The sequence below is a fragment of the Thermobia domestica genome, chromosome 1 (assembly GCF_964235325.1).
Source record: "Thermobia domestica chromosome 1, izTheDome1.hap1.1, whole genome shotgun sequence".
Classification (NCBI taxonomy): domain Eukaryota; kingdom Metazoa; phylum Arthropoda; class Insecta; order Zygentoma; family Lepismatidae; genus Thermobia; species Thermobia domestica.
In genome coordinates, this window is record NC_137454.1 from 271,398,870 (window position 1) to 271,425,213 (window position 26,344).

Genomic DNA, 26,344 nt, shown 5'->3' on the forward strand with positions numbered 1-26,344 from the left:
GAAATTATTTTTCTTCACAGTTATGTAGGCGTAATGATTTGTATTAACGTTTTGTATTAGACCTAATGTTTTTCCAGCTTTAGAACAATGTAGATCTATTTTATTTTTGATCAATAATAACGTCAATACAATCATATTATATCTTCATATTTTCTCTTCTTATTTCATTTTCCCGTATTTATCACAATAGTTTCTCTGAAAGGTCGTGTGTCCTTGCTTTATGCAAGTAATATTGATGTAAGCATCTATATGTCATAGCTCCATATTAGGAACCCCAGCATCCCCATATTAGGAACCCCGGTAGCCTAATATGGGGAACAGCAATACTGTTTGTTTTTATTTTTTTATTCTGTGACTATTGTTTTTTCTCACATTTCCATGTGTATAATAGACGAACAAGGTTTCTGTACAGCATTACCGGAAGTTACACATATTTCCTACAAATCATGTTTAAGCACGAAGCCTTATAAAAAAAACCTCCCCATAATTGGCAACTTTCCTCTATTCACCGTGAACAGATACTTAGGATTTCCATGGCATTTCCTCATTCACACCACAGGTACCTAAAGACATTTAAAATATTTCAATTCAATTCAAATGTACTGGTAGTTATTGGTGCAGCCCCTCAGAAGATCCTTTCTCCCAAATCTCGTGTGTTGGTCCCCCTTTATGAGTTTCTCGCTACGCCACTGATGCCTGATATGTATTTGATTTATAAACTAAATTGCTTGCAAGCAAATGAAATGTCCTTCCTGCTTCCCTGGGGGCCAGTGTATGTGTAACTTTGGTGTATGTAGCTCCGGGTTCGATCCTTGTTGGGAAGTGAGCTCGATCTTCAACCACATTGGTCAGTGCAAACTGTTGTAAAATAAACATATATGGTGACTACCGGCAGTGAGCTCCTTCATGCCTAAGCGCTTAGCGTATGCGCCTTTGGCCTGGGAGACCCGGGTTCGATTCCCGGCGTGAGCACATGTGGTTTCGATTCCATGTTAATCAGTAGGTCCCGTCTCAGAAATCCTCGCTGCCGAAAATGACGTTAAACTCCAAATCAACTCAACTATCAGCAGTGTCATCACAAGAAGTAAAAATCTTATCAATAAGCTTATATTAAAAACTTCACTCTTTGATCATTTCTCTTTTTCCTCTTTTTAAATAAAGAGCAATTAAAGTAATGCTATTCTCAAAGCACATGTGCCTGGGAGCCTAAGTTGTTTACTGAATCTTAAGTATGAGGAAAAAGAAAACAGACTGAGAAACGTGGAATCTATTTACTAGTATAATGGAGATTCTTTTAAAGCCAACCTTAGAGTCCCTGTCGCCAAGGATGTTTAAACGTTACTCAAGTGTAACTCCAAGACCCTGAAAATTGAAGAAGATCAAATACAGGTACAAAAGGTAACCAATAAAGAAAAGAGAAACATAGAAATGGTACTCATCATAACAAAAATATGTCTACTTACACAAAAATATTCTGCAGAACTTCAATACGTTTCATATCGCTAAAATCAAGGAGCAAAACACTTTGGGTTCGAGAGAGAACTGGTATTCAGTGGAACCAGTTTTATCTTAACAATCTCAAGCAGGTACGACATAGGCAGGTATTTCGAGTAATGCTAATCCCTTGGTGACTGTGACTACAGTACCAAAATGCAGAATGTTCCATTGAGTAACGTTACCCAGTGTAACGTAATTCAGAGCGTACAATTTTAAAAGTTACATTGACTAGTAACGTTATTAACTAGGTGCAGAAATGGGTTACAAAATAGTAACCATAACAGATAACAATTTGTAAATATTGCACAGTTCGTTAAGTTATCCACCCTTGATTTGAACTGAATAATAACATGCCTTCAGTCACGTTTTATTTCTTAGTGCACATGATTTGGGTTTTTAAATGTTGGTCTTAGATATTTGAAAGTGACCACTTTCTAGAAAACATTGCCTGATATTTTAATTTATCCATAATTTACACTATCACGGTTATGGTAATTTCCGCATATTTAGTTTTGAATATTTTTAAAGCTTATGTCCCTACAGGCGTTTAATAAAACGTCTATATTTCTTACTATTGTCCGTCTATCATCTAATATCAGATTAGCATAATCAGCATAAGCAATAATCTCCCTAGTGTCTCTCGCAGACAACGTCTTCAGCATTAAGATTTTTCTTTTCACTATTCAATAAACAATATTAATGTTTATCTTCATTAACACTAAGGTTAGTAACTTTATATCTATCACACGAGTTTTCATTATGTACATATGCACCACACATTTGATTTTTCATATTATTTACTGTATCAAAATATTTACCACTTTACAATTTTTATACGCAATTAATATTTTGAAGTTAGTATTTTAAGAAAGAGTTTCCACAGGAATTATCTACAGCATCAAAATCGAAGATTCTTCAGTCATTTCATAAATGAAAAACGAAACGTTAAAAGATAGCAAATGAACTTGAGAACATGGTGTTGAAAATAACTAAGATTAGAAATTATATTATAAATCTATTGCAAAAACATTTCCGTTATTACATCAATGTATTCTTTATTTAATAGTATATAATAGAGTTCGTACGTGAATACCCACTCATCAATATGGATATTATTATGAAGGTATAAAGAGAAAGAAAGAGCGAGAACAGGTTCAGCAGTACAAATTTCTTTGTATACACGACTCCAAAAGTGCTTTACCACCTGCAATTCTCCTTTTCCTGCAATAGCAGGCAACCCAAAAAGCTCGGCGCTTCGGTTGGTTGCGAATTCGAAAGGCGTTGGACCAAACCTCAATTTTGCAACAAATATATCAGTGTGGCAAACTGCAAATAAGAGAATAAAACAAATTGTTAAAAATGACAACTTTATTATTGTGACGGAGTTGGATGACATCAAAAGTTACAAAATGATCTTACTTAAGCAGTTCAAACAAGATGAATGCCAAGAAACTGATATCAGAGGAAACCATTTTCCTCCTTCTATCCCGGAAGAAGAATTTCATAAAAAAGAAAAAAATGCATAATGTAAAGGTTTAATATTAAAGCCAATCCCAAAATTTTCAAAGCTGACACGCGAAAGGCAAGAACAACTGAACCAAAGTGAATGAAACTGTGCAGAGATATTTCAGACGTAAAATGAGGGAATCCCGGTTTCGAATTTTAACGGAGAAAAAGGTTGGGTGGGGAACGGCCCCCTCTAACATTTGATCACGAAATATCAAACATGCTAGTAACACTATGTCAGATGTGTGTAAAGGACATGAGGAATTGCTACGAAACTTTATGTATCGGCAATACGCAAAAAATAAACGAATACGTGTTTTTTACTTTCTCCGGAAGAACAGATTTAGGGGCAAAAGCACCAACCAAAAATTTAGAACGTTGACGCCCGAAAGGCGAATAAAAGTGAATTGAAATCAATGAAATTGTGCACAGATATTGTCGACATAAAATGAGGCAATACGGGTTGCGAATATTCCAGAAAAAACCGGTTGGGTGAGGAAAGGACCCGTCCAAAACTTTGATCACGAAATATCAAAAGTGCTAGTAACAGTATATCAGATGCGTGTACAGGATATAAAGATTGCAACATGACTTTGTGTATGGACAATACACAAAAGATAAAAGAAAACGGGTTTCTTATGTTCTGCGGAGGCACGGTTTTAGGGGACAAAGGCCCCAACCCAAAGTTTTCAAAGTTCACGCTCGAAAGGCAAGAAGTGAACCGAAGTAATGAAATTGTGCACAGATATTGTAGACATAAAATGAGGACACGGGTTTCGTGTTTTCCTGAAAAAAGGGTTGGGTGGGGCACGGACCCCTCCAAATCTTTGATCAAGGAATATCAAAAGTGCTAGTAACATTATGCCATATGTGTATAAAGGACATGAACAGTTGCAACATAGCTTTGTGTATGGACAATACGCCAAAAAAATAAACGAATACTGGTTTTTTATGTTCTGCGGAAAAACTGTTTTAGGGGGCAAAATCCCACTCCCAAAATTTTGAAAATTGCTGACCAAAAGGCAAAAAGAAATGAACCAAAGTGAATGAAATTGTGCACAGATACTGTAAACATAAAATAACGGAATGCGGGTTTCGTATTTTATGAAAAAATGGTTAGGTAGTGCACTGACCCCTCAAAATTTTGATTACGAAAAATCAAAAGTGCTGGTAACAGTATGTCACATGAGTGTAAAGCACATGAAGAATTGCAACGAAACTTTGTGTATGGACAATACGCAAAAAATTAACTAATACTGTTTTTTATTTTCTGTGGAAAAAACGGTTTAGGGGCAAAAGCTCCTACCCAAAATTTTGAAAATTGACGCCCGAAAGGCAAAATAGAGTGAACCGAAGTGAATAAAGTTCAGCGCAGATATTGTAGAGATAGAATGAGGGAATACGGGTTTCGTATTTTTCTGAAAAAAAAAAAGGGTTGGGTGGGCCTCGGACCCCTCCAAAGTTTTGATCAAGTAATATCAAAAGTGTTAGTAACATTGTCAGATGTGTGTAAAGCACATGAAGAATTGCAATATAACTTTGTGTATGGACAATACGCAAAAAATAAACGAATACGGGATTTTTGTTCTACGGAGAAACGGTTTTAGGGGGAAAGGCCCGCACCCGAAAATTTGAATGTTGACGTCCGAAAGGCAAGAAGTGAACCGGAGTGAATGAAAGTGTGCACAGATATTGACGACGTAAAAGGAGGATACAGGTTTCCTATGTTTCTGGAAAAACGGTTCGGTGGGGCACGGACCCTTCCAAACATTTGATCACGAAAAATCTAAAGTGCTAGTAACAGTATGTCAGATAAGAGAAAAGGATATGAAGAATTGCAACGACACTTTGTGTATGGACAATACGCAAAAAATAAACGAATACGGATTTTTTATGTTTTGCATAAAAGGGGTTTTAGGTTGCAAAAATCCCCACCCAAAATTTTTAACGTTAACGTTCGACAAGCAAGGAAGAAGTGAATCAAGAGGATGAAATTGTCCGCAGATATTGCAGACGTAAAATGTGGATACGGATTTAGCATTTTCCGAAAAAAATGGGTTGAGTGGTGCACGGACCCCTTCAAACCTTTGATCACGAAATATTAAAGTGCTAGTAACAGGACGTCACATTTCTGTGAAGGACATGAAGAATTGCAACGAAACTTTGTGTATGGAAAATACGCAAAAAGTAAACGGATACGGGTTTTTTATTTTCTACAGAAAAACGGTTTTATGTGGCAAAAGCTCCCACCCAAAATTCCGAAAGTTGACGCTCGAAAGGCAAATTAAAGTGAACCGAAGTGAATGAAATTCTGCACAGATAGTGTAAAACATCAAATGAGGGAATACGGGTTTAGTATTTTCCTCGAAAAAAGGATCCCTCAAACATTCGATCACGAAATATCAAAAGTGCTAGTAACAGTTGTCAGAAGTGTGTAAAGGACATGAAGAATTGCAACATAACTTTGCGTATGGACAATACGAAAAGAAATAAACGAATACGTTTTTTTTGTTCTGCATAAGAACGGTTTTAGATTTCAAAAGCCCCCACCCAAAATTTTGAAATTTGACGCCCGAAAGGCAAGAAGAAATGAACCCAAGTGGATGAAATTGTCCACAGATACTGCAAACCTAAAATGAGGATACCGGTTTGACGTTTTCCTGGAGAAAACGGTTGGGTGAGACGCCGACCCCTCCAAACCTTTGATCACGAAAAATAAGTGTTTTTTAAATTCGGGGGAAAAACCCTTTTTAGGGCAAAAGCCCCTGTCCAAAATTTTGGAATTTGATGCCGAAAGGCAAAATGAAGTGAACCGAAGTGAATGAAATGTGCACAAATATTGTAGAGGTAAGATGAGGGAATACGTGTTTCGTATTTTCCTCAAAGAAAAAAACTGTTGAGTGGACTGAGGCATTGAGTGGCGTGAGGAGTAAACCGAAGCGAATTAAGTTGTATGTAGATATTGGATATGTAAAATATTGCCTTTCGTGTTTCACAAGTGTCGTGCCTTCATCCGATTTCTTCAAATTTGGCAGATCAACTACACGTACAAACATTATAGCGTATTTTATAGTATTTCAGAAGGCACGCTTAACCCTTAGAATGTTTATGCGCATAAACAAAAAGGCGTGTCGATTCATTTCCAGTTTGCTCTTGTCTGCCAAATTTGAAGCAAAACTGATACGGTTACTTCAGAAAGACGAAAGGGCTTATTTTACATAGAGTCTATATAATATCTACACAAAATCATTTCCTTCGGTCCACTCCTTCCTTCGCTATTACGGTATTACTAATACCTTTTTCGGATGGGCCTAGGGCCCAACACTTTTTCCGCAAAAATTAAAACACGATTCATTTATTATTTTGCAAATAGTTCCAATACGAAGTTTCGTTGCAATTTTCCATATTTTTAGGGACTTCTGATGTATTCGTATATTTATCCTCGTCACCGAAAGTACCGTTACATCGCCGTGACGAATATGTGACCGCGCGGCACTGTTGGGCAAATTTCAAATGAATTAACAATTAACAATTAATCTGTATATTTAATTGTTAATTGCGAGACAGGTAAATATAATCGAAAATGACCGATATTAATGTCAAATCCATAGTTTTCGGGGTCTCTGAGCTCAATGGTGAAACTGAAGACCGCGTTTACTTTCACACTTAGTTCCCATCAGCTAAGGAACGGGGGCATTATAGGGATCACGATATATGTAAAAATAATCCACAATGACCGATATTAGTGTCAAATCCGTAGTTTTCGCGGTCGCTGAGATCAATGGTGATACTTTCATTAGCGATGATTTTCAAATTTAAGCACCATTAGATGCGGGCCGGGAGTCACCGGGGGTGGGGAATTGCGAGGCATGTAATAATAATGGAAAATGACCAATATTAGTGTCAAATCCATAGTTTTCGCTATCGCTGAGATGAATGGTGATACTTCCACAGGCGTTGACTTCCAAATACAGCCCCCATCGGCTACGGGCCAGAGGCGTTGTTTTTTCAAAATTGGAACCAGAGGATCATAGGGACTTTTACCGGGATATGTAAAAAGTAATAGAAAATGGCAAATGTTAGTGTCACATTCATAGTTTTTCCGGTTTCGGCTGGGGGCCAGAGGAGATTTTTTTTACAATTCGAACCAAGGGGGTCTAAGAGGGCGTTTACCGGAACATGCAAAAGTAGTAGAAAATGAACAATATTTGTGTCGAATCCATATTTATCGGGGTTGCTCCGATGTATAGTGACACATCCCGATAGTGTTTACGTTCAAATTCAGCCCCCATCGGCCTTCCCAAAGAAAACACATGTACGTCGTTGGATATATATTCACACAAAATATATCCAATTTTAGAAATGTTTCTTAATTGTTCTCCCGTCGTTCAGTTTGTTTACATTGATATTTTATCTGATCCGTGCGAAGAACGGCCATATCAAACAGCTAGTACGAAATGATAAAGTGTTTGTCATGGACCAAATTACAATGAATTCAATTAAATAGATAATTATTATAATTATCATTGATAATTATTTCCTTATTGAATTATAGATAGTTTTCAGTGGAAAAAAGAATAAAATTTGAAAGTCCCAAATCAACGGAAAATAGATCAACGTAAAGGAAAAAATGTATAAAATTTTCCATATAATTAAGCTTACAAACTTAAAATTTCCATGTAATTAAGCTAAATTTCCATTTTTGTGTTGTTTTGTGCGCATATTTTCTCGTTTTGTGCATCACCGGAAATGGGTCAATGTTATCCTACAAATATGGCGGAACAAGTTAATGCTGTTCCGTCAGAAACAATTTCGAGTTCGTTCACATCGTCTTGTGCGTGTTTTCTACCGTTTTATAAGCCTATTTCCACGTTTTGTGAATCAAAGCTAGTGGGTCAAAACGGGCATTCAATGTGGAAAGAAAAATATCCCACTCTCTCACCAGTATCGAATTTCGAAGTCGCTTTTTTCGCATTGTTTAGTGTATGTTTTGTATCGTTTCTGCGCATATTTTCACGTTTTGTGCGCCAACGAAAGTGAGTCAACGAAGACCTACAAATATGGCAGAAAAAGACATATTCATCCTACTTTCAAGGCCCGTTTTGACACACTTCCACTGATGCACAAAGCGACACAAATCATGTATAAAAAATGTGAAGGAAACGACCTGGACATTCAGTTATTCCGCTATATTTGTAGGCCATTTTGACCCATTTTCGTTGCCGCACTAAAGTGGAAATAGGAGCATAAAACGGTACAAAACAGGTACTACACGATGCGAAAGAAACGACCTCCAATTTCGATAGTGGCGGAACAAAGGCTCTTTTACCTCACACCTTGATGGACCGTTTTGACGCATTTCTGGTGATGTTCAAAACGTGGAAGTAGGCGAACAGAACGGTACAAAATACACACTAAACGATATGAAGGAAACGTCCTCCAAATTCGTTGGTGGCGGAACAGCATTAAATTCTTTCGTTATATTTGTAGGTCCATTTTGACCCACTTCCGGTGACGCACAAAACGTACAAAACATGCACCAAACGATGCGAAAGAACCGATCCCAAATTCGATAGTGGCGGAACAGTGAGCCATTTAACTCCCACTTGAAATGCCCGTTTAACTCACCTCGGGTGATGCACAAGACGAGAAATAGGTGCAGAAAACTTAAAAAAGGCATTAAACGATGCGAGAGTAACGATCTAGAAATTCGATAGTGTCGGAAAAGTGGGTCATTTTCGTCACACCTTGGAGGCTCATCTTGACACACTTCTGGTGACGAACAAAACGTGGAAATAGGTGCACAAAACGGAACAAAACAGGCATTAGCCAATGTGAAAGGAAGGACCTCGAAATTCGGTAGTGGCGGAGCAGTGAGTCATTTAACTCCTACTTTGAAGGCCCGTTTAACTCACTTCCAGTGATGCGCAAGACGAGGAAATAGGCACAGAAAACTTTTTTAAAAATAGGCACTAAACGATACGAAAGAAACGACCTAGAAATTCGATAGTGACGGAACAGTGGGTCATTTTCGTCACACTTTGGAGACCCATTTTGTCACACTTCTGGTGACGCGCTAAACGTGAAAATAGGGGCACGAAACGGCACGAAATATTCACTAGTCGATGCGAAAGAAAGAACCACGAAATTCGGTAGTGGCGGAGCAGTGGGTCATTTTCGTCCCATCTTGGGGACTCATTTTAACCCACTTCCCATAACGCACAAAACGTGGAAGTAGACGCACAAAACGGCACAACACGATGTGAAGGAAACGACTTCGTAATTCATTTGTGGCGGAACAGCAAAAACTTGTTCCGCCATATTTGTAGGCCCATTTTGACCCACTTCCGGTGACGCACAAAATGTGGGAATAGGCGCATAAAGCGACATAAAACACACAATAAAGGTGCAAAAATAAGTACCTCGAAATTCGTTGGTGGGGGAGCAAGTTAATGACGCCGTGAGCACCAATATAAGTATATACTGTAGTTCTTACCATCAAGACTGAGAACTGCACGGTCCAATTTTTTAGCCAAAGTAGAAGGAAGCCCAACCGGGATCGTGATGTCAACCGGCTCGGCTCGGTTCAACTGAGCGTACAGCTTGAGCTGGCTTGGTTGGGATGACCCATCCACTGGGCTCAATTGAGCCGATGACTTGAGCCGGTTCGGTAGGGACGAGTCATCAACTCGGCTCGATTGGAGTCAATGGTTCGAACCAGCTCCGTTGAAACGAGTCCATAGGTTGGGTTCGAGTCAGCTTAACTGAGCCGATGGCTCGAACCGGCTCGGTTGGGGTAAGCAATCAGCTCGGTTCGGTTCCGCTCGTGTGAGCCATCGGCTCGAGCTGGCTCGGTTGGATGAGGTGTTGGCTCGGGTCATTCTCGGTTCGGCTAGATAAGTGAATGAGCTGTGAGTGAGTCGTTGACAATCCTAAACCTGGGCCGAGCAGTTTTGAACCTGTTTGGCTGGAGTCCTATAACTTTTAACAATTTTTGGCTCGAGCCCGAATAGTTACTCCTCCTGAACTCAAACCCAGAACCTCGTGACCGATGTCCTTGCCTCCTGAAGATTTCTTGACAACCGAGATCGACAGTCAACTAATTTTTAGTATTCAGATACAAACCGCCTATATTCCATGTTTATACAGGTACACGGTGTTACAATAATAATTAGTTAAAGTAATAGTAGTAGTATCATTGATAATTATATTGTCTATGTAGGATACTTGAAGAGAGTAGTACTTGGAACTACACAAAGGATTTAGCTCGGATTGGCTCGCTTTGGCTCGACTCGACTGGAAACTCGGTCTGAATTCGAGTCGAGTTGGGGAAAATTTTTCGAGCCGAGTTCTCGAGTCGAGCTCAAAGATGTCTGCTTTGAGTCGAGTCGAGTTTTAAAGAAAACTCGCTCGAACTCGCTCGTGCCCATTCCTATTGTATGCATGACGGGCATATAGAATTCTTTCGAGGAGGATAGAACTATAAACATAATATATTTAAAAAATACTTAGTTTTACGGCTTTCTTCCCAGGGGGGGAAGGGATGGTAGTTATCCAGCATTTCTTATAAGTACCTTATTTGAACTATGTAAAACAGTAACAAGTGGACAACACAATATACATATATCTTCTTATCTTCAGTTTTAATTGATTTCAATTGCAATTAACAATTACAATTAACAATTACAAGTTTCAATTGTCAATTGCAATTAACAATTAAATGTTTCAATTGCACCCTTTGCGATTGACAATTAACAATTAAAAGTTTCAATTGCTTAGTGACCAATTAACAATTAATAATTGACGAAAATTTAATTGCAAATTTTATGATTGAATTCAATTGTAATTGAAATTAATTGTCAATTACAAATTGAAATCAATTGCAGTTAATTTTCAGAGCAATTACATTCAATTGATTGATCAATTGCAATTAATTTCAATTGATGTTGCCCAACACTGCTGCGCGGTACTCCAAGGAAGGGACAATTGTATAAGAATTTGTGATTAATTTTGAAGAGTTTTTATTTTGACTAGGGAATTAACATAGGTACAGGGAGTAAAGACACAGATTTGAAGCATCAGTGCACTGTCATCTCTGTAAAGATTCGTATTCTCAGCTTTTCTATTTATTGTTTTATATGTTAAGTTAAACACCACAACATGTATCACTGATATCGTAGATCGTATTGTTTTTTTGTAAATCGTGTCTGTAACGTGTTGTTAAAACATTTGAGTTTTACGTCCCACGGTTATGCCGGTTAGGCTAAAGGAGACGGTGATTTTGAGAAATGAATGAAACGGTGGAATGAAGAAAGTGGGAGAAAACGGGAGAACACCGAGAAAACCCACGCGCACGGTGTTTGTCCACCACAAAGTTCACTTGGTGGGGCTGGGATCGAACCCGGGACCCCAAGCACCATGTTAAAACATTTATCTCCAGACATGATGTAGAGAGAAGAGAAAGAGATACATCTGCAATATATGTATATGTGATTTATGAAATAAGTGTAATTATTACGTAGTTAAAGGACATGTAAGAGAGCGGAAAGGAGATATAGAAGTCTGAACTTTCAGAAACGTCCTAGATAGGTGAAACCATAGTTAAAAATTGCAAAAGATATCACGTAATTTATCTTTCTTTTCTTATTTTTTAGCATCATTTTTCACATCCAAACATCTCTATCCAGAATTACGAGATAAAAGTGAATAGAGGAATGTTTCCATCTGAAGGATTAAATCAGAAAAAAATCTTTTGACTCGGACTAGTTTCTAACTCACAACCCTTGAAATCATGAGTCTGCGCTCTACGGATTGAACTAACAACTGTTGTAAAAGACACATTTCTACAACTACCCGTTGATGAATGGTGTGTATTAACCATTGTTGGCCGAAATGATAACTTTGAGTTTACGTCACGCGGTTATGCCGGTTAGGCTAAAGGAGACGGTGATGATGAGTAATGAATGAAATGGTGGAATGAAGAAAGTGGGAGAAAACGGGAGAACCCCGAGAAAACCCATGCACACGGTGTTTGTCCACCACAAAGTTCACTTGGCGGGGGCTGGGAGCGAACCCGGGACCCCAAGCACCAGAGGTGAATGCCCTACCACTGAGCCACCGCAGCCCGACCAAGTTGGCCGAGATAATTGCTTCATATAGCTATTGCTATAGAAATAATAATAAGAAGAAGAAGAAGAAAAAGAAGAAGAAGAAGAAGCACGGAATTTTAAAAGGCGCAACTCATTACCATAGTTCCATAGGGGTTGTGCGCGTATGGTACAGTAGCCTTGCATTTGCTCCATTTGGAGGGAAAAGTATTGCTATCTGAGAGCATCACTTACAGAAACAACCACGAGATAAATCTGCAGAAATTCCATTCACGTTAAGTTCTAATAGAGAGAAATTAATGCAAGGAAAACGAAAATAATAATAATGCATCATGCAGAGATCGAAAAAGTATAGAAAGCTAAACAAAATGGGAAAAAAGGAAAGAGGGAAAGGAAAGAGCAAAAGACATGGGAATAAATTAAATTTTAACACACAGTCTGCGTCTTTCCCCCTGCTTCTGGTCCTGTCTTGGTTTTTCTTCCTTCATAGGATAAATCTCTTTCAGCACCGAAGCGAACATCATTTATAGTGTTTAATTCGTTGAAAGAAAATGTTATTCAGTCTAGGGTGCGACTCGAACACAGAATTTTTAGAACAACTTTTACACACGCTACCCACTTATCTACAGGTATACACGCTATATCGACTGCGTTTATAAATCAGCTATTACACGCGCTGTTATCAAGCGTGTTAAATCAGTCATTGTCAGTGAGTCGGTGAGCTATGACACACGCTGTTTCTCCACCACAAAGTTCACTTCGAGGGGTTATCGAATCCCTGACCCCAAGCACCAGAGGTGAACTCTCTACCACTGAGCCACCGCGGCTCCAGCTGTATTTAGAGGCCTTTGAAACAATCACCATTCATCTTAGCGACCGTGAAAACTAGGGATTTGACACGAATATAGGTCATTTCGGATTATTTTTACGTGTTTCGGTACCCCCGCCCACCGGTGACCCTGGCCCGCACACAATGGTAGCCGATTTTGAGTTATTGCTAATGAAAGTGTCACCATTGATTTCAGCGACCGTGAAAACAATGGAGTTGACACAAATTAGGCCATTTTCTAATATCATTACATGTCCTGGGAAATGCACCCCGTCCCTGAGAACCCTGGTTCGATTTTTTTAAAAAGAAAACGATTTGTCCTAGTCTGGGACCTGGACAAAAGTATCCGTGATCAAAATTTAGTAACTTTATGTCAACTCATCTGATCCCCAGAACGCAGACAGACAGACACACAAGCAAACTTGTGCTTCACACACACAACAGATAGAACAAACAGCGTTCTTTCGCATAGAACGTTGCTTCCACCCAGTTAAGCCTTCTACTAAGTGCCGGAGGGCATTAGTCTTTTATACGTAAACACGTCTGTTGAATTTGCCTCTTCTATCGTAGTAATGGGTCGCGTGTACTCTTAGTATTAGCTATTTTGTTGTTATTGACCTTGAAGAACCAACAAATGTTTTTTCATGAAGTCACAAGTCGCTTTGGTCCGTGACGTTGATATACAGTAGAAATGACTTATGCATTACTCACCCATTGTGAAATAGAAAGTTTATGTTGGCTTTATCTGAACACCCACAAATCTGTTATAGCAAGAGGCCTTTCCACAACTACTTCCAATCTGGATTAAATTTCACGGTTAAGTTTTTGAATTATACACAAGAGTATCATTGATATGTTAGTGTTAATAATATTTATGGGATCAAAGACAGGTTTTAAATTTCCTTGCTATTCTATGCATAAAAGTAGGAAAAGTTCCAGAGCCCTGCAAACCCAGGCCCAAAGACCGGCCCGGCCCGGCCTGGATGGATCTGTATTCAGTGCCCGGCTAGACCCGATCCGGCCCGGCCCGAATCTCGAGCCGGGCACAAACGGGCCGGACACTAAACTGGCCGGGCACAAACGAGCCGGGCTCTAAACGGACGGGGCGTAACCGGCCTGGGAACAATCAAGTTGATAAGTCAAGTCAATCCTTCAATATGCAATGGGAAATGAGAAATGTGTCGTCATAATATTGCAATGTCTATTTGTCCTTCTCGAATAGGAGAATCGTGTGAAAGGTTACCCAAGGTTTTCTTTCTATGTCCCTATTCTGTCTGTTTATTTGTTATCTGTGCTTGCTCTGTCCAGCCGTGTTTATTATACAATAATACAGCTCATGGACGTAAAAGTCTTATACTACGCTCATTAGTGCATTACGAGTAACACAGAAGATATGTAAAACTGTTACACCGTATGTGATACTAATACTACAACTACTACAGCTGATACTACTATTACTATTACGATTACGAATGCTAGTATTAATTCCACTATTGCTGTCACTGCTACTACTATTACAACTATCACTACTGCTACTACTCATTACTATACTAATGCGACAGCGAATACCACTACTGCTATTACTTGTAATACGAAAACAAACCAATGAAAACGAAATCTTTGAGTTTTACGTCCCACAGTTATGCCGGCTAGGCTAAAGGAGGCGGTGATAATGAGAAATAAATGAAATGGTGGAATGAATAAAGTGGGAGGAAATGGGAGAACGCCGAGAAACCCCCACAAACGGTGTTTGTCCACCACAAAGTTCACTTGGCGAGAGCTGGCATCGAACCAGGGACCCCATCCACTAGAGATGAACGTTCAACCACTGAGTCACAATTCCAGGAAAACCTAATCGACCCTGGCAACTTGGTGATTTATTTGATCATTATATTTTGTTATATTTGTAGTATCATACTATAAACAATACAGAAAGATGTAACACTATTTGGTATTTGCCTTGCTAATTGAACATTACTACAAATTGTACTGATCTTATGAGCGCGCCAGTTCATGGTTTTGTCCTCGGTGTTATGGTAGCGTACCAAATTCTACTTAGTAGGTCAAGTACTTGACTTTATTATACGTTCTTTAGGTAACTACGGCTCAGGCCGTATGGATGATGATGGAATGAATTGGTGGAACGAAAACAGTGGAGGACATTTAAGAAAAAGGCTGACAAGATTAGTTTCCGATCCGTCTTTCAGAGTGGCCGGGCCCGGTACGGCCCTATAGCATTTGTGCTCGACCCGGAGTGTGCCCGATCCGGTTCGGCCCGGAATATGCCTGGCCCGGTACGGCCCGATTAGGGTCCGGTCCAGTTTGATATTACTTGACACGGGCAGGGCAGGGCCGGGACGGGCATATTCCGGTCCAAACCGGTCGCTCCCGGCCCGTGCAGGGGTCTGCTGTCGACAGATACCAGAGCAAAGACAGTGATATAGAGAATAGTTTTCTGCTATTGATTGTGCATCCAACGAATAGGTTCCATCTTATCCGTTAACTCTATATTCAAGCCAGAAGTGGTTCAAATTAGCAATTTGTCATTCTAACATTTAACGGCAACACACAGGGAGAAGACTTTTTTGTAAACGATTGCGTGTGTATAGGCTACATATCATGGTCATCCACAATACTTTACTAAAATTGAAAAGGGTTTAAGTTTATTATTACTTCCGGTTTCAACAACAGTTTCAACTTTTATCATCAAAGCATGAAACGGTAGTATAGCGAGAACTGTATTTTTTGAAAACGAGTTACCATCTAGAGCCAATATCAAGAGTATCCAATATATTCTACCGAAACCACAAATGGTTGAAATTTACTATTACTTCCGGTTTTGATTTCAAATTTCCGCCTAATAGAAATAGTAAATGCTTCAAGATGTGGTCTTTTGCAATTAATTCAGTGTCCAAAGAATAGATTTTATTTCCTTCGTTAACTTTCTACTCAAACGGAATTGGTTCAAATTAGCCGTTTCCGGTTTGAACGTTTGTCAATATATAAAGAAAATGATAACGGATATTGAGAAGTGGTTTCTGCAAATGATTTAGAGTCTAAAGACGACATATCAAGACTATCTACAATACTCCAATAAATTCGGCTGTAGTTAGAATTTACTATAACTCTGGTTTCAATAACGGTTTCAACGTTTATCGCTGTAGAACGAAAACGGCAGCAGGTAGCGAGAAGCAGTTTGAAACAAACAATTCAGCCTCTCAACAAACATATCGTTATTATCCATATAACTCTACCAAAGCTCGTAATTGTTCAAATTTACTAGTACTTTCGGTCCCAATACTGATTTCCGTAGAGCAAAAATGTTAAAAGATATTAAAGAGTAGCTTTTTGCAATCGATTCATCGTTTCAAGAATAGCTTCCTCCGTCTCCATGGGAGCTTTGGTCAAAGCAGAATTCGTTAAAATTAGCCATATTCTGTTTGAACGTTCCTCGCCATAGAACGAAAACAGTAACAGATAGCAAGAACATCATTCTCCAAACGATTTAGCGTCTCAAGACAATATACCATAATTATTGTCAACACCCTACCGGAACAAGAAGTGGTTCAAATTGACTATTACTTCCTATTTCAATTCTTTTTTCCATAGATCAAAACAATAGGAGATACCAGGATACGGCTTTTTTTACGATCAACAGGAAGTGTTTCAAATTAACTATTATTTCCTATTTCAATTCTTGTTTCCAGGAATCAAAACAATAAGAGATATCAAGATACGGCTTTTTTACAATCAATTCAGGGTCGTAGGAAAGTGTTCCTCCAGGAATTCAGCATCACAAGAATATTTTCCATCAATTCCTATTCAAACCAGAAGTAGTTGAAGTTAGCCAAGTACGGTTTCAACGTGTATTGCTACAAGTTTCTAATCTATGACTAAGTGTGTCAACTTCTTGCATATATTAGACGAGTTACCAATACCAATTCCAAACTAAAAGAAGTGAGTATCGTTTCACAGTGTGAAACGAAGATTTCCAAATTATATGATTTCAATAGTCAAACTTGAAGTAGTATTCTCATCTGTCACAAAAGAAAATGCATGTTTTTCGAGGGATAGTATCTTTCTGTCACCTCTCGAAGTAATGAAATGTTTTAACGGACCAATCCCTAACCATAAATCGATAAATGTATTATCTTTCGTTTTGCAACTCAGACAAGATACGATAGAAATATCGTAAACCTTAATAGAAAGACAAAACAGCTACGTTCTTTTACAAGCTTGAAACGAATATTAGCAATATATATTTACAGAGTAGGGAGTTTCTACTACGTTATTCCGTAGCTCATTTGATCCGTACAAAACTACCACCCAGATGACCCGTGTTCGAAACTTCGTGCTTTACTTGTGTTAAAAGAAAAAGATGATTACAATTATAATTGAACTCAAAATCAAGTCCAATTAGAGATGCGCACGAGACGAGTAGAGACAGAATTTTCCTGACAAAATTCGAGTCGAGTCACAGCTTTTCCAATAGAGAAATATACATTTTTGAGTCGAGATATTCCTTTTACAGCACATTTTCGAGACGAGATAGCCTCAAATCTTGTCTCGTGCGCATCCCTAAGTCAAGTCTATGATGGAGCTCAGAAAATCAGCACTTATAATTACTTTACTGTTAGGATACAGCTGAGTTGATTCACTATGTTCTATGCTATCAAATGAAGTATAAATATTACATTGAAGTTTTCCAGACAAGATTATTGGCGACGACAGCAAACTGTATAGCGAAAAGAAAGATATGAAGGGTTAACTTTAAACGGCCCACTCCAGTTGAAGTGCTTATACAGACACAGACAGACAATGAATGACATGGAGAATCAGTCGTATTAGCAAATGCTAAAACAAATCTTATGCTCTTACTCTCTTTCACTAACGTGTCTGCTCACTAAGGACGCATCGTAAATATATACACTAACATATAGCCACGAGAGAATATATGGGCCGAACTCAGATTTTGAGTACAGTGTCAAAAGTTCATTTCCGTAAACTGTAAAAGACAGTGATGTTCAAGCAATAATAGTCCACTTATGTTCTATTAAATCCACTTGTTCTATTTATTGGATATTAGAAATATTATGCAAACTTGCAAACTAAAATGAAATATAACAAAAATTAAAACAAGAGGATAATCGATACAAATTTAGAGGATGGATATGACATGCCCGAGTATGATGGAGGAAGCTATTTGTTTAATTCTTGGCCAACCACTAAGAGCATTTATAAATCCATATCCTACTTTGTTATGCGCAATTAGTACATTCAATATTCACGAACGACAACGAACTGAAAGATATGAGGATACCGTTGAAAGTAACAACTGTAGTCATAATATTATAGTTAAACTAAGCAACGGTGGAAATAGTGGGAAAATTAGAATGACCAATACTGAACAGTTTACATCGCTCATTTTGAAATACGGCTAGTAGATTAAACTTACAAGAAATGACAAAAATCAGTGAAATTTGACGTTATACTAAGCATGTTTTTTTGGGGGGAAAGCGAGGATCTCCGCTGGGGATATTTCAGTTGATATCTTGGGAGGAACAAAATGTGATTGAAAGGGACAAATCCCGCACTTCCCCCCGGTAATTCGCACCCTGAAAACAAGGGTAACATAATTAACGATATACATTAAGGGGTTAATATGAATAATCTGTGTTCTGATGAGCAGGCCTAGTGTACAACTAGAAAATAGTTTGTTGATGGTATGTGTTATTGGAGTTCTTTCAGATCAGTTTGCATATCCTACGCTTCTCTATATTCTGTATTTTTAATTTTACATAACAACATTGATATTATTATATAATTAGTTTAGCAGAATAATAATAAGCTGCCATTTTTTCTAATGCCTTGGGATGAGCACGAGTCGAGCTAAAACACGACTCGAATTCAAGTCAAGTTTCGAGTCGAATCAAAGGTAATTTTCTCGAATCGAGTTCCGAGACGAGTCAGTTTTTGACTTCGAGTTTCGAGTCGAGCCGTTTGATAAATGGCTCGCTCGTTCCGCTCGTTGTAGAAAACCTTCCAGCATTTATACACAGCATAGGTTGGAAGGTCATTTTTATCAACTTTATGAATTAAAGGAAACTTGTATTCCTCGAAAGGCATTTGTTTTGTTCTTCAAGGTCAATAGAAAAATGAAAACGCTGATACTAGGAGTATTTTAACACGCGACTCACTACGACAATATAACAGAATGCTGCCTCCGGCTGTTAATAAAAGGCCTAACTAGCTGGAACTCGCTAGTATAGTAGCAACGTTCTATGCCAAACAATCATGTGCTGTGTAAGAAATATTAGGGGTTGTTCTGTCCATGCGAGCCGACTACGTGGGGCTCCCTGGCTCCAGCACTCACACAAATAATCTTGTCTGGGCGCTGCAGGCAAGGTTTCTAGGTTCATAGAAACATATAAAAATAAATATTTCTCACTTCCCACTATCAAAAAATAAACAAAACATCGAGATGGAAGTTAAAAGTGCTAACCTCTAAAGCATAATTGTTTGTTTCAAGTTTATTTGTGCAAAGGCAACCAAGAAACACACTAAATTAGTCACTTTATACTTTATGTCCACAACAAAATTCTTGCAATTTCTTTCTGCAATAACATTAAAAGTAGTTTCTTTTATGATGATTCTTTTATTTTAATTGTATGAATGTAGTATTTTCTTTTAGTAACGTATTGATAATGTCACTGCTTCTTGCACTCATTGTGCATCATGTAAGTTGTTGAAAATATACACTAAATATCACGATTGTATATGTTAGGAATATGGTTTACAGTAATTAAACAGGTTTAAACCTGTTTCTTTACGTTTAAGTCAGCCGTGTTACCGACTGAGCTAGGACAGCCCCAACTTATATTACCAGTATATTTTACTTTATCACAGCACAGCCCTTTATGACAGCGTTCATAAAAATTTTAACTGAAAATAAATCAATAAAAAAATATCGAGACTGTGAAAACATATAACATGCCCCGCCATTGATATGCACCCACATACATTTTGGAAATTCGGCGCCCTTGGTTCTATCTGTTGTGTTTAAAATAAGTGTTTCTTTCAGAAACTATGTTCCCGGGGGGCACATTACGTATTCCGGAGGAAACTGTCGATATTATTCTATTTATTATTATATTATTAACGTATTATTTTGGTCTCTTCCGGGGATACTCTCACAGCTCCTGGCGGGCAGTGCCCCCTAAAAAACACTTCTGGATGAAACACTGTTTGAAACACATCTAATCTAATATAAATAAAATAAAAAGTTTGTTTATGTATCTGTCTGTCTGTTTGTATGTATCCAGGTATGCGCACCAGACACGAATTGTGGCTGTCTGGTCTTGAAAATGTGCTGTAAAAGTGATGTTTCGACTCGAAAAATGTATATTTCACTATTGGAAGAGCCGTGTCTCGACTCGAATTTTGTCAGGAAAATCCTGTCTCGACTCGTCTCATGCGCATCCCTATATGTATCTCTGTGCTGCCTGGAGACCAGACGAGAGGACCGAGAGTTACAAACTTTTGATCCCCGTTACCTTGGTCCAGGCCCCAGATCAAGCTGAAGCGTTCTTTTTTTTTAAAATCGAACCAGGGGGTTTCAGGAGACATTTACAGGGACATGTAAAAGTAGTAGAAAATGATAGTAGTAGTGTGAAATCCATAGTTTTGGCGGTCTCTGAGATCAATGGTGGAACTTCGATTGCATTAACTTCCAAATTCACCCCATTTGGTTGCGGGTCGGGGTACCGGAGGGGATACCCACACATGTAAAAAATAATCCAAAAAGACCGATATTAATGTTAAATCCATTAGTTTTCGCACTCGCTGAAATCAACGGTGATACTACTACAGGCATTGACTTCCAAATACAGCCACCATGCGAATAATGGGTTTTTCAGATAGTTATTAATAAATGCAAAAAATAAATTATTAATAATAAATGGGAATAGATAGGAATACATTTTGAAAGAAAGGAACGAAAGTATAAACATACATAACCATATCTGACTTTGGATAATCTATCCTAAACAACAATCTCTAATCTAACAAGAAGAAAGTAGAATTTGGTAAATTAACTTCGGAGTCATTTTTCGCGAGGTAGTATTGCACATTTAAAATATGAATATTTAGGGATGCGCACGAGTCGACATGTCTCGAATCTCGACTGGAATTCGAGTTGAGATACACTGTAAAATTCGAGAGGTGTCGAGACAAACGTATTTCTCGACTCTAATTTTCGAGTCGAGACACGAGTCGAGTCGAGACTGTTCGTAAAAATCTCGACTCGACTCGAATGTCTCGAAAATCTTTCTATAATTTTTAATATCATTTTGAAGAAAGTATTCACTCAGAAAGAGCCTTGAAACCAATTCCAGCATTTATTACTTTAGAAAGGTACAGAACGGAAAAACTTAATAGTTAATCTTTTGAAATCAAGATTTAATTTTCATCTCAATTCAGTTAATTGAAACTAATAATTAATGTCGTGATATTTGATTTTAATAATAATAATAATAATAATAATAATAATAATAATAATAATAATAATAATAATAATAATAATAATGCTTTGGGAAACATTCATGTGAGCATCCATGTGTCTAGTGGAGCTCGAGCAAGGCACAATGACGGCCGAGGCGTATCGCACACTGCTTGCAGACAACGTACACCCCTTCATGATAACCATGTTTCCCATCGGAAGTGCCATTTTTAGACAAGAAAATGCACCATGTCAGAAGGCCAGGAGTGTGATGAATCGGTTCGAGAAATGTTCAACAATGTTCTATATCTGTTGACGGTGTGCGAATTACAAGGGGGATAAGGGAAATCCCCATTGGTAATACTGGATGCTGCTATAACCAAAGATTTCCCTCTATGTCAAAGAACTATGTGCTGTGTAATTAAAATGTTATGAGTAGTGCTATCTGTAGTGTGTATGAAATAAATTATTAAGAAATGCAACCTATGTGGCTTTCGGATTCCAAAAATGGCTTTGGTTCGAATAACATCATAAAAGAATAAAAAGAAATTAAATTTTGTTGTCAAACCAGCATCCTTTCAAACTCAGACAGAAAAAGGCTGACACGTTTGTGTCTTTGTTCGGAACGAGAAAACTCATGAAACAATGGTTAGTCACTGATGAAACTGGCATTAAGAGAACTTGTATTTCTATAAAGGATTTTTATACATACATACAAACACCAGCCCTCGGAATGAAATCTTCTGAAACACTGATCTCGATGCATGGTTTAACATTTTACTTGAATCTGGAACACTATCACAAAATATTTAAACTTCAATCGATTGGAAAATGGAAATGAAAATTGTTTGTAAGATTCACTTAAAAAAAAAACTTTAGGTATTCCTTGTTTTTTGGATAGTTCTGATATGAAATAATAAACGCTTGTATACTTTCGAAGGAAATAATTTATTCCGAATTAATAAATTTTTAAACACTTTCAAAAACCGTGTTTACATTTTTGAGACATGAGACGAGACGAGGCATTTCAAGAGACGTCTGGTCTCGTCTCGGAAACCTAGCCGCCGAACCAGGATATGATCAAGGTAGGGACTAAAGCATAGTTGTCAACTTTATCCAGTGTAAATAAAGTAGGATTGAAACCGATTTTATCCAGTGTATACCAGAGCGTCAAGGGAAGGGCGATAATTATTTCATAAGTTCACACACGGCACGATCAAGCACTGAATCAATTGAAATCTTACTACGTAATAATTATCGAGTGTCTGCACTTTTTCTATTAAAATTCATAGTATATTCTATCATAATATAAATTGTCACTCATGTACTGTATGCTAATGTAACTCATGATAAAAGTGTTTTATTTTCAAACAAAATGAAACGGTTGAGGTGGACTCTGGCGAATAGAAGACATGCAATTTATTAAATCTCCTCGCAACCTACTTGGCCACACACTTAAGTTATACTCTTCAACTTTTTTCCATGTTATCTAAAGTATCGACTAATCTTAAATTCGCATTGCCAATTCGGGTTTTCTAACAAGTAATCTGTTGTAACTTAATTTGGTTGCAAAATCCTGACTTAATTAGCATTTAAGAACTTTACAGTGGGTATTAAAATGGTGACAGAAATATAGTGAAATCTCAGTTTCAAATCTCATGTCTATCTTGAATCTAAATACCTGTGCCGTCATTTCCTTCAATGTTGAAAGGAGCCGAAACTTGCAATAGATCTCAATTTTTCGCTTATATAATCTTTAATTACCACTATTTGTTCATAAAATTTTAAAGAAAAAAATCAAATGAAATCTTTAAGTTTTACATCCCACGTTTATGGCGGTTAGGCTAAAGGAGTCGGTGATGATGAAGGATGAGTGAAATGGTGGAATGAAAAATGTGGGAGGAAACGGGAGAACCCCGATAAAACACACGAGCACGGTGTTTGTCCACCACAAAGTCTACACAGTGCGAGCTGGGATCGAACATGGAACCGCAAGCAACTGAGCCACCGCACCGCCAAAATGTTAAAGAAATATTAGTTACTAATTAGTAACACTTCGATTTTGATAAAATTTAACAGGCAGATATTACACATGAAATAAACGAATACGTGTCTCCTATTTTCTGCGGAGAAACAGTTTTAGGGGGCAAAAACCCCCACGCAAAATTTTAAAAGTGGACGCCCGCAAGGCAAGGAAATTGAACAGAAGTAAACGAAATTTTACACACATATTGCAGACAAAATTAGGGAATACGTGCTTCGTATTTTCCTTAAAAAACGTTTTGGTGGGGCACGGAACCCTCCAAAACTTTCATCACGAAATATTGAATGTGCTAGTAACAGTATGTCAGATGTGTGTAAAGGACATGAAGAATTACAACAAAACTTTGTGTAAGAACAATACGCAAAAAATAAAGGAATACGGTTCTTTTATATTCTGCGGAAAAACGGTTTTAGGGGACAAAAGCCCCACCCAATTTCTTTTTTAAATTGAGGCCCGAAAGGCCAGAGGAAGTTGAACGAAATCAATGAAATTATGCACAAATATTGTAGATGTAAAATCAGAGAATACGGGTTCTTTACTTTCTTGAAAAAAAGAAAACCGTTTAGGTGGGACACAGACCCCTCCAAAATTTTGATCGTGAAATACCAAAGTGCTAATAACAGTATGTCAGAAGTGCTTGAAGGACATGAAAAATTGGAACAACACATTGTATAGGGACAGTATGGAAAAAGTATACGAATACGGGTTTTCTATTTTCTGCGGAGAAAAGGTTTTAGGGGCAAAAGCTCTCACCCAAAATTTTGAAAATTGAGGCCGAATGGCCAGAGGATGTGAACTGAAGTGAATTAAATTGTGCACAGATACTGTAGAAATAAAATTAGGGAATACATGTTTCCTATTGCCCTGAAAAAAAAGAAACCAGTTTAGATGGTACACAGACCCCTCCAAAACTTTGATCGTAAAATATCAAAAGTCCTAATAATAGTATGTTACAACTGCTTGAAGGACATGAAGAATTGGAACAACATATTGTGTAGGGACAATACGCAAAAAAAAAAAAAAGAAAAACGAATACGGTTTCTTATTCTGCGGGAAAATGGTTTTCAGGGGGCAAAAGCCACACCCAAAATTTTTAAATTTGAGGATCAAAAGGCAAGAAGAACTTCACCGAATTGAATTACATTGTGCACAGATATTGTAGACGTAAGATGAGATAATTGGGCTTCATATTACCCTGGAAAAAAGCGGTTGAGTGAGGCACGGACCTTACAAACCGTTGATTACTAAATATCAAAATTGCAAATAAGCATATGTCGGACGTTCCTAAAGAATATTTCGAATTGCAACGAAACTTCGTATATTCCAAAACAATAAATGAATCGTCTTTTAATTTATGTGGAAAAACAGTGTTGGGGCCTAGGCCCTATCCGAAAAAAAGTAAATATTTCCGTAATAGCGCAGTAAGGAGTGGACCGAAGCAAATGAAATTGTGTGTAGGTTTTATATACACCCTATGAGAGATAAGCCCTTTCGTGTTTCTCAAGTTTCCCTATCCGTTTTCTTTCAAATTTGGCAGATCAAGAGCAAACTGGAAATAAATCGACACATATTTTTGTTTACGCGCAAAAACATTATAAGGGTTAAAAGTGCGTCCTGAAATAATATAAAAAACGTTATACTGTTTGTGCTTGTAGTTGATCTGAAAAATTTAAAGAAATCGGATGGAGAGACGACACATGTGAAACACGAAGGGCCATAGTTTACACACCCAATATCTACATACAATTTCGTTCGCTTTTGGCCTCCCCTCTCGCCCCTCAAAGCCTCGGTCCACTCAACAGTTTTTGTTTCACGAAGAATACGAAACACATATTACCTCATTTTACCTCTGCAATACTTGTGCACATTTAATTAATTTCGGTCCATTTCTTCTTGCTTTTGTTGCGTCAACTTTCAAATTTTTGAGTGGGAGCTTTTACCCCCTAGAACCATTTATCCACAGAAAATGAAAAACGCGTATTCGTTTACTTTTTGCCTATTGTTCATACAAAAAGTTTCGTTCAAAATTTTCATGTCCTTTACAAAAATCTGACATACTGTTACTAGCACTTTTGATATTTCGTGATCAAAGGTTTCTACGGGTCCGTGCCCCACCTAAGCGTTTCTTAGAGGAAGGTATGAAACTCGTATTCCCTCAGTTTATATCTGCAATATCTGTACAAAATTTCATTCACTTTGGTTCACTTCTTCTTACCTTTCGGGAGTCAAATTTAAAAATTTTGGTGTGGGCTTTTTAGAACCCTAAAACCGTTTTTCCGCAGAAAATAAAAACAACAGTATTCGTTTATTTTTAGCGTACTGTCCATACAAAAAGTTATGTTGCAATTCTTCATGTACTTTACACACATCTGTCATACCGTTACTAGCACATTCGATATTTCGTGATCAAAGGTTCGGTGCCCCAAACAACCTTTTTTTCAGGAATATACTTAAGCCGTATTCCTCATTTTATGTCTACAAAATCTGTGCACAACTTCATTCACTTTGGTTCATTCTTTTTGCCTTTCGGGTGTCAACTTTCAAAATTTTTGGTGGGGGACTTTGCCCCATAAAACCGATTTTCCGCAGAAAATAATAAACAGTATATGTATTTTTGCGTATTTTCCATACACAAAGTTATGTTGAAATTCTTCATGTCCTTAACACACATCTGAAATACTGTTACTGGCACTTTTGATTTTTCGTGATCCAAGTTTTGGGTGGTTCGGTGCCCCTCCCAACCGTTTTCTGAAGGAAAATATGAAACCCGTATAATCATTTCACGTCTACAATGTCTGTGCAAAATTACATTCACTTTGGTTCACTTCTCTTAGCATTCAGCATCAACTTTCAAATTTTTGTGG

At 37.8% G+C, this 26,344-nt stretch overlaps 1 protein-coding gene across 4 annotated transcripts in view; it reads left to right on the forward strand.

The window, feature by feature from the left end:
* LOC145661059 (uncharacterized) overlaps positions 1-26,344 on the forward strand; it is a 970,674-nt gene that overhangs the window by 46,432 nt on the left and 897,898 nt on the right. The gene's annotated exons all lie outside the window — the stretch shown is intronic.